The sequence below is a fragment of the Triticum dicoccoides genome, chromosome 1A (genome assembly GCF_002162155.2).
Source record: "Triticum dicoccoides isolate Atlit2015 ecotype Zavitan chromosome 1A, WEW_v2.0, whole genome shotgun sequence".
Lineage (NCBI taxonomy): Eukaryota > Viridiplantae > Streptophyta > Magnoliopsida > Poales > Poaceae > Triticum > Triticum dicoccoides.
This window is the reverse complement of record NC_041380.1, coordinates 156,740,794-156,751,307: the sequence shown is the minus strand read 5'-3', so window position 1 is coordinate 156,751,307 and position 10,514 is coordinate 156,740,794.

Below are 10,514 nucleotides of genomic sequence, written 5' to 3'. Positions count from 1 at the left end.
CGCCGACCGCGGCCATAGCCGTCGTGCGCACGCGCCCTCGCACTCCCACCGCGCGCCTCGCCTCACCTCCCCTCCCTGTGAGCCACTCCGGCAGCCCCAACTTCGGCCACCCCCCTGCTGCTTTCCCTCAAGCTCGCGCATGCCCGGGGCGCGCCTCACCACTGCGGCCGCGGCAGCCCTCGCCTGCACCCCGCGCCGCTCGCTGCCCCCCCTGCGCCAGCGCCGGCCACCGCCCCCGCTACCTCCTCGAACGGCGACGACGTCGTCCACCTACCGTCAACCCGGCGGCCCCCGTTCGCCCCTCCAGATGCGCGCGAGCGTGGGCAGCTCGCCGGTGCCCTCCACAGCCGTCGGGCGCCGCAACGCCCGACCCGCCCGTAGCGCCCGTAACCCACTACGGCCTCTGTGCCACTGACACTAGGGGCCCCACCCCACAGAACGTTTCCAATAAAGAAAAAAAGATAATAAAATAAATAAATAAATAAACTTAATTAATTAATTAACTAAATTAATTAAGTTAATTAATCCTAGTTAATTAATCTAACTAATCTGTTAGTTAATTAAACAGTAGTTTGTTTAGCCTAATCTCTAATTAACCTAAACAGCGTATGACAGGTGGGTCCCACTGGACCCACTGGTCAGGTTGACCAAGTCAACTCTGTTGACTGCTGATGTCAGCATGACATCATGCTGATGTCATTAATCTGTTTTTCGAATTAATTTAAATAATTAATTAAATTCTAGAAATTAATAAAATCTTTAGAAAATCATATCTTTTAATCCGTAACTCGGATTAAAATATTTTCAACATGAAACTTGCTCTGAACGATGAGACGAATTCGGTTACGCGGCCCGTTTATCCGCCACGCATCCCTAGCATAGCGAACACGCAACTTTCCCCCTCCGATTCGTTTGTCCGAAAACACGAAACACCGGGGATAATTTCCCGGATGTTTCCCCCCTTCACCGGTACCACCTCGTACCGCGTTAGGGCACACCTAGCATCACGCTTTGTCATGTCATGCATCGTCATGCATTTGTTTGCATTATATTTATTGTTTCTTCCCCCTCTTCTCTCGCTAGACACCGAGACCGACGCCACTGCTACCCAGTACGACTACGGTGTTGACGACCACTCTCTCTTGCCAGACCAACCAGGCAAGCCCCCCTTTTTGATCACCAGATATCGCCTACTCTTCTCTCTACTGCTTGCATTAGAGTAGTGTAGCATGTTACTGCTTTTCGTTATTCCTATCCTAATGCATAGCCTGTCCTTGCTACTACTGTTGTTACCATTACCTGCTATCCTACTGCTTAGTATAGGATGCTAGTGTTCCATCTGTGGCCCTACACTCTTGTCCGTCTGCCATGCTATACTACTGGGCCGTGATCACTTCGGGAGGTGATCACGGGCATATACAATATACTCTACACAGTTACATTACCTGTGATACTGTTCGGAGATGGGGGCTGAAGGGGCAGGTGGCTCCATCCCGGTAGAGGTGCGCCTGGGTTCCCGACAGCCCCTGACTGTTACTTTGAGGCGGAGCGACAGGGCAGGTTGAGACCACCTAGGAGAGAGGTGGGCCTAGCCCTGGTCGGCGTTCGCAGATACTTAACACGTTTAACGAGATCTTGGTATTTGATCTGAGTCTGGCTACTGGCCTATATGCACTAACCATCTACGCGGGGAAAGTTATGGGCACTGGACGTCGTGGTATCAGCCGAAGCACTTCGTGACGCCAGCGACTGAGCGGCGCGCGCCGGGTTGGACCGCGTAACGTGACTTCCTTTGTAATGGAGGTTGCTAGGTCTGCTCTCCGGCCGCGTACGCAACGTGCAGGTGTGCTATGGGCGATGGGCCCAGACCCCTGTGCGCTTAGGTTTAGACCGGCGTGCTGGCCTCTCTGTTGTGCCTAGGTGGGGCAGCGACGTGTTGATCTTACGAGGCTGGGCATGACCCAGGAAAGTGTGTACGGCCAAATGGGATCGAGCGTGTTGGGTTATGTGGTGCACCCCTGCAGGGAAGTAAATCTATTCGAATAGCCGTGATCTTCGGTAACAGGACGACTTGGAGTTGTACCTTGAACATATGACAACTAGAACCGGATACTTAATAAAACACACCCTTCCAAGTGCCAGATACAACCGGTGACCGCTCTCTCATAGGGCGACGAGGGGAGGATCATCGGTTAGGATTATGCTACGTGATGATACTTGGAGAACTTCAGTCTACTCTCTTCTACATGCTGCAAGACAGAGGCAGCCAGAAGCGTAGTCTTCGAAAGGACTAGCTATCCCCCTCTTATTCTGTTTTTCTGCAGTTCAGTCCACATATGATAGCCTTATTCCATTTGATACCAATGCATACATATGTAGTGTAGCTCCTTGCTTGCGAGTACTTTGGATGAGTACTCACGGTTGCTTTCTCCCTCTTTTCCCCTATCCCTTCTACCTGGTTGTCGCAACCAGATACTGGAGCCCAGGAGCCAGACGCCACCGTCGACGACGACTCCTACTACACCGGAGGTGCCTACTACTACGTGCTGCCCGCTGACGACGACCAGGAGTAGTTAGGAGGATCCCAGGCAGGAGGCCTGCGCCTCTTTCGATCTGTATCCCAGTTTGTGCTAGCCTTCTTAAGGCAAACTTGTTTAACTTATGTCTGTACTCAGATATTGTTGTTTCCGCTGACTCGTCTATGATCGAGCTCTTGTATTCGAGCCCTCGAGGCCCCTGGCTTGTAATATGATGCTTGTATGACTTATTTTATTTGTAGAGTTGTGTTGTGATATCTTCCTGTGAGTCCCTGATCTTGATCATACACGTTTGCGCGTATGATTAGTGTATGGTCAAATCGGGGGCATCACAGAAACATAATATACTGGGTGCTGAACTTTGAAGGCCTTTCCTTCTTCTTCCCGCTCGACCGTAAGTACTATACTGACAACTTGTCCTGTGGCTGCCATGTAAAGCAGCAAAGGTTCCTTGCTGATTGGGGCAGCAAGCACCAACTGGGTGGAGAGCGGAGCTTTGAGCTCTGTAAACGCTGCATCAGCTTCTGGAGTCCACTCGAACTTGTCAGACTTCTTCATCAGTCGGTAAAGAGGCAATGCCTTTTCACCGAGGCGAGAGATGAATTGACTTAAAGCGGCCAAGCATCCTGTAAGCTTATGGACGTCATGCACACGCACAGGACGTTTCATCCGGAGTATAGTACCAATTTTTTCAGGATTGGCGTCGATTTCCCGTTCGAAAACGAGAAAACCAAGTAACTTCCCACCTGGAACTCCGAATGTGCACTTTGACAGATTGAGCTTGATATCATACCTCCTGAGGTTGGCAAAGGTTTCAGCAAGGTCAGTCAGCAGGTCGGAACCCTTCCGTGACTTAACCACAATATCATCCATGTATGCCTCCACATTCCGACTGATTTGAGTGAGCAAACACTTCTGAATCATCCTCATGAACGTGGATTCGGCATTCTTGAGGTCGAACGGCATGGTGACATAACAGAAGCACCCGAATGGAGTGATGAAAGCTGTTTTGATCTCGTCGGGCCCGTACAGACGGATCTGATGGTACCCGGAATAGGCGTCTAGAAAAGACAAATGCTCACATCCCGCAGTCGACTCGACTATCTGGTCGATGCGGGGGAGAGGAAAATGATCTTTCGGGCAGGCCCGATTGATATGCTTGAAATCAATGCACATGCGAAGTGACTTGTCCTTCTTGGGGACCATGACAACATTGGCGAGCCACTCGGAGTGGTAAATTTCTCGGATGAACTCCGCTGCTAAGAGCCGAGCCACCTCCTCGCCAATGGCCTTCCTCTTCTGGACGGCGGACCGTCGAAGATGTTCTTTCACAGGTTTAAATTTTGGGTCGACTCGTAGACGGTGCTCAGCCAGCCCCCTGGGAACTCCAGGCATGTTAGCAGGCTTCCATGCGAAGATGTCCTAGTTCTCACGGAGGAACTGGACGAGCGCTTCTTCCTATTTGGAGTCGAGCGTCGTTGAGATGTGAGTCGGAGCAGCATTTGGACCGGTCAGGTGAATGTGAACTGCCTTCATTTCACTGGAGGACTGAAAAGCTGATTCTAAAGCAGGCTTCTTAGCTCGTAGCAACTCACTCGGATATGCAGTCTTCTGATACTCTTGCAGCTCGACCACTGCCATCTGAGCGCCAGCAATCTTTGAGCCTTTCTGAAAACACTCTTCTGATTTCTTCCGATTGCCTGTAACAGTGATCACACCTTTGCGACCAGGCATCTTCAATTTGAGATACACATAACATGGTCGAGCCATGAAGCGTGCATAAGCTGGCCTGCCCAAAATAGCGTGATAAGCACTTTGGAAATCCACAACTTCGAATGTCAACTTTTCCTTGCGGTAATTCTTGGAATCACCGAAAACCACATCAAGAGCAATTTGGCCGAGTGACTCGGCTTTCTTCCCAGGAATGACTCCATGGAAACTCATGTTACTGGTACTGAGCCTGGACATCGGAATGCCCATCCCTTTCAATGTTTCTCCATACAGTATGTTCAAACCGCTGCCTCCATCCATCAGGACTTTGGTCAGTCGAGTGCCTTCGACAACTGGGCCGACCACCAGAGCTTGCCTCCCAGGGGTGGCAATGTGTGTAGGGTGATCAGACTGGTCGAATGTGATGGCAGTCTGGGACCACTTCAGATAATTGGGTGTTGCCGGAGCAACCATATTTACCTCACGGTTAATAACCTTCAGTCGACTTTTGCTCTCAACATCAGCAAAAATCATCAGGGTGGAATTGACCTGGGGGTACCCATCGTCACTATCTTCCTTGTCCTCAACTTTGTCTGACTCCTTTTCCTTATCTTTGGACTGCTTGCCCTGAAACTGCTGGATCAGAAGCCGATACTGTCGAGTGGTATGCTTTGGGTAAATGAGTTTACCCTCTTCATCTTTCTTGGTGTGGATGTGACATGGTAGATCCAAAACATCATTTCCATCTTGGTCTTTAACTTTCTTGGGGTTCCAAGGTCCTTTGGGTTTTCCCTTAAATTTTCCCTGGGTTACGGCCAGGGCCTCCCCAGGAGCGGCTGGCTCGGCTTTCTGCTTCTGTTTCCGACTGGAATTTCCTCCGGTTTCCTGGGCGACTGCTTTATGCTTGCCACTCCGGAGTCGATCCTCATCTTCACCATTAGCGTATTTGGTGGCAATCTCCATCATCCGATTCAGAGACATCTCTCCGGTTCGACCGAACTTCAGATTCAATTCTCTGTACTTAACGCCTTCTTTAAAGGCACAAACTACTTGATGATCTGGTACATTTTCAACTGTGTGATGCAATGTGATCCACCTCTGGATGTAATCCCTCAAAGTTTCATTCAGTTTCTGCACGCAAGACCGCAATTCCGTATGGCCTGCAGGTCGGTTGCATGTTCCTTCAAATGTGGTGACAAACACTCGGGAGAGATCCTCCCAAGTGTAATTGCTGCTGGGTGCTAACTGATTCAGCCACGCTCTGGCCGAGCCTTCTAACATGAGAGGCAAGTGCTTCATGGCTACCTCATCATTCCCACCGCCAATCTGGACAGCCACGCGGTAATCTTCGAGCCAAGTATCGGGCTTGGACTCACCGGTGAACTTACTAACACCAGTCGCCAACCTGAAGTTGGGAGGAATTACAGCGGCTCTGATGGCTCGACTGAAACACTCCGGCCCTGAAACATATACTCTGCTACTGGTAGGCGCATCTCTGTCGTGGCCTTCTCGGTGAGCTCTATTCGTGTCGACCAAACCTTGAACGAGAAGGGATCTCGCATCAAAGCCTGGTTCCCTGGGGTCGACTGGAATTCTCCGCCCAACACTATGAGGGCGTCTGTCATCCTGCCACTACTAGAAAAAGGGCTGCTAGTGGCGCACCTATTTTCGCTACTAATGGCGCACTACTGGTGCGCCACTAGCATCACGCCATTAGAAATTTTTTCTAATGGTGCACCTGTGGTGCGCCATTAGAATCTGGTATTCTAATGGCGCACCGCTGGTGCGCCATTAGTATGGCCCACGGTGCGCCATTAGTATCTGGTATACTAATGGCGCACCACATAGAAGTGCGCCATTAGTAACAATTTTTTTTCAAATTTTTTTCAGAATATTTTTCAAAAAAATTCAAAAAAAAAATTCGTTATTTTTTCTTAATCTCGGGTCATTATGTCTTAATCTCGGGTCAATATGCTTAATCTCAAGTCAAATCGCACTCCGTGGTCAAACTTCCCAAAAGGTCACCCATCCTCACACTACTCCAGCCCAAGCACGCTTAACTTCAAAGTTCTATCCAACCCCAACAACAGCTCACTTCACAAGCACTTGTTAATCTCTACTCCTAATGGACGAATTGGTTGAATAGTCCCCCCCACTTTCAACCGGTTTATTTTCAACCAGTTTATTTTCAACAGGTTTTTCTTCGTCCCACCTCCCACCAGCCCCTCCCACCGGTTTTTCTCTTTTCTCGTCTGACAGGCAATACCCAACGTATTTATGGTAATCAATCATAATTAATCCACGTATAGTAATAAATCAATCCAGGTATGGTAAGGTCATAACTCAGGAAATTTCGAATATGGTAATTATATGGTAATAAATTTAAATTACCCCAAAGGCTATCAATCCAGGTATGGTAAGGCCATAACTCGGGAAATATCAAATATGGTAATAAATTTAAATTACCACCAGGTATGGTAAGGCTATCCACGTATAGTAATAAATCATATAGTAATAAATCATAATTAATCCACGTATAGTAATAAATCAATCCAGGTATGGTAAGGTCATAACTCAGGAAATTTTGAATATGGTAATTATATGGTAATAAATTTAAATTACCCCAAAGGCTATCAATCCAGGTATGGTAAGGCTATAACTAAGGAAATATCGAATATGGTAATAAATTTAAATTACCACCAGGTATGGTAAGGCTATCCACGTATAGTAATAAATCATAATTAATCCACGTATAGTAATAAATCAATCCAGGTATGGTAAGGTCATAACTCAGGAAATTTTGAATATGGTAATTATATGGTAATAAATTTAAATTACCCCAAAGGCTATCAATCCATGCCGTATGGTAAGGCCATAACTCGGGAAATATCGAATATGGTAATAAATCAGCGATCCGTCCGCATTACTAGCTCATCCGATAAATCAGCGATCGAGTAATTAAACCGTGCAGTAATTAGTACTCCCTCCGTATATGGAAGGAACCGCCGGAGTATTCCATAGATTAGCCACAGGATTTTGGCAATCTCGCTGTGGCATCTCAGATTTCGGAAATCACGCGCCCGCAGACGCCGCCGTGCCCCCCCCCCTGCAACCACCGCCGGAGTCAGAGGCGAACGCGATCGCAATCGCGACGTGTATATATATACAAGGACGTACTACGTGCACAAGGGCCTGCAAGCAAACCCCAGTGCTCCTGATCACCATGCATTTCTTCCAGGTCGTCATGGCGTGGATGTTCCCGTGCGCCGTGTGGGCGGCGATGGCGCCGGCCGTGGCGATGGCAGCGACCATGGACGGCGCTTCGAGCATTGATCAGGGCAGCTCCTCGTCGCCGGTGTTCGGCCCTGGCAACGCTAAGGTGGCCTCCGACCCAGGCTCCTCCCCGGCGTCGAGGTCATCCACCTCCTCCTCCTTGCTGGGCGCCTGAAGCAGCTCGTCGAACAGCGCGCGCTCACCGGTGAGGGAGGGCGGTGACACGGCCGCACGGAAGGGCCACGCGCTAAGGCGGTGCCTGCGCAGGTTCGCCAGAAATCTGCAGCGCGCCGGTGCTGCGGACGAGCGGCCAGACGGGCGCGGGAGACGGAAGGGCCGGGCGACGAAGTCGGACGGGAGGGTCGCCGCCGGTGAGGACGGCACTGCCCGGGCGAGGGAGGAGGCCGTCGCGAGCGCGAGCGCCTACTGCAAGGAGTCGAGCCGGCAGCGCTGCAGGCCGCCGTTGGCTCCCTCGCCCAGCTTGGACGGCTGGCTCCTCGTTCGTCCGGAGGAGGAGATCGGCACCAGCGCCACGAGCGCCGTCTCGCCCTGCGAATGCGAGGCGCAGGGCACCTCGAGCGCCGCCGCCCCCCACGACGGCCACGCGGCCTGCGATGGTACGTGTTGTCAACTGATCCGTTGGTCGATCTGCTCTGCTGCACCCGTGCACGTCTAAACCGTCGTTGATCTCCTTCGTGCAGCAGAATGCGACGGCGGCAGGCCGTCGATGGTGGAAACTCGGCGAGGTCCAGCCAGGGAGATGGAAAAGGGTGACGCTGTCGACGGGCTTGACGGGGACGTCCTTAGGATAACGAGTTACTTCGCCGCCAAATATGTGCGCGCGGTGCGCCATTGAAGAATAGCTCGGGGTCCGCCTCACATGAGGCGAAGCAAACAGTTTTTCGTAATCTAGAGGACCTTGTCTTACGTACCTTCGATCTTGTATGATCTGTCCATATCAGTGTGCGAGTAGTAGTAATATGATTGTAGTAAGATCTGTCCATATCAATTGTCGATCTTATTCTTATATGATATGATGGCTTGCAGCGTTCCTAAGATCTAACGAGAATCTCCTGGAGTTAACGACACAATCGTTCGATTGTTTCTAAATCAGACTGCAATTTTGAAGCTTAATTGGCAAAGGAGTTAAGATATAGACAATCCTATTTATTCGAACTAGCTTTGCTAAATTGAAAGAAAAGAGACAACTTGGATTCAATTAAAAGAAATTAGAAGATTTTAGTACTGGCATGTATTCACCTCAATCAAAAGAAACTAGGTCACCACTATATGCTCTGTTTGTACTCTACACATGAGGAATATATTCACCTTTAACTTCTTTTTTTGCGGAAATAAGACTTTCATTCATCAACCACGGTCATTACACTCCAGATTTTACATAGAGCGTGAATTCCATCCGGTGCATGCCCATGCACGTTGAATTATCAAATGAGTATAAAGTTGGTCTTTTTTTTAACTACTACACTCCAGATTCTCGAGCATGGAGATAGGCGAGTTGTAGACCAAGAGCTGGTACAGATATAGGCGAGTTGTAGACAAGAGCTGGTGGGCAGCAAGAAACGCATGCACACCAAAGAACAAATCTGAGTCACATGCCTACTTCTATTGGTTTCTACAAAGAGTGGCTAGCTTAGATCTTAGACCAGTCGGTCACTGTCGAGGTCGCCAAGGTGATCTTACAGCACCAACGTGGGGATTTCTCATATGATTTTATGTAGACAAGCCGCAAGCGGTGGTGGTGATTGGCTGGGTGGTGTCGCTACCTTGGGAAGAGACGAAGTGATGGTAAAAGTAAGCAGGATCCGATGATTCTTCCGTGGGGATAGCCAAAGTCAAGATGTCGACTACAGACTCATCGTAGACTTGCAGTGAACCTGGATGCGGCGAGCCTAATTTGTGGATCGATGGCGGGTCTTGACTTTGTTAGGCTGGGATTGGATGGTTGCGGAGGGTGGAGTGCTTGGTTGGGTTCCCATGGAAGAATGTGGCCTCCTCGTGGATCTGGTCATGCCCATCCTAGAGAACATTGTGTCCCTAGCTCCCTCAAGGAGCAAGGACAGTGCAAGCGGCAGCAGGGGGTAGGGGTAGATGTGGGGAGGGATGTCGGCGGCTGCTCGAGGTCATCATGATGAAACCCTTGACGTCCCATCTTTATCAATGGAAGTGGAAGAGCACGAAGTCGAGATTGGATAGGAGTTTGAGTTCTTTTTGGCACCGATCGGTTCCCCACTTTAGAGATGTATTTTTTTGCGTGCGAGCAAACAGTGGGTTGATTCTAAAAGGGATAGGCACTTTTCAACAGAAGTGCATGACGGACCAAAAATATGACCTCATTTTATTCGTTTGATAGATATCGTATTATTCGTTGTTGTTCGTTCGGTGAAATTTCCTAATATTTGATTGTTGTGTTTCTATTAGAGCACCCCATAATCACCCAATATGAGGGAATGATAAATGAAAGATACTGATTATAAATTTTGAAGAGCCTGTGGCAACGCACGAGCGTTATACTAGTATATCTAGCATATCAATCCTATTATACCTTGTTGATGTCTAGGAGTTTGTTCATGTTCATGACTATGATGAAATTTTGAAAAATATTTCAAACTTCCCGGTCATATTACGTATCATTTTTTGAAAAAAAAATTTAAAAAAATTTCAAAACCTTTTTTTGAATTTTTTGCCTCTAGATCTTGAAAGCCCCGTAACTTTATTTGTGTTACGTTTTCGGGGATTTTGAAAATGTTTAACGGGGTTCCCTCAGTTAAATTTGGATGTAACTTTTCGAGTAGATGATTTTTCATATATAAAACTTTTTAATCCGAGTTCGTATGCAAAAGTTATGCCCATTTTACAAATTTTCAGAGAGATTTTGCAAATAAAGTCGAAATTTATATTTGTAAATTTTCCCAACAATTAGACCACATATCACATGGCAAACTTATTTTCTTTTATTTTTTTGACATTTTTATC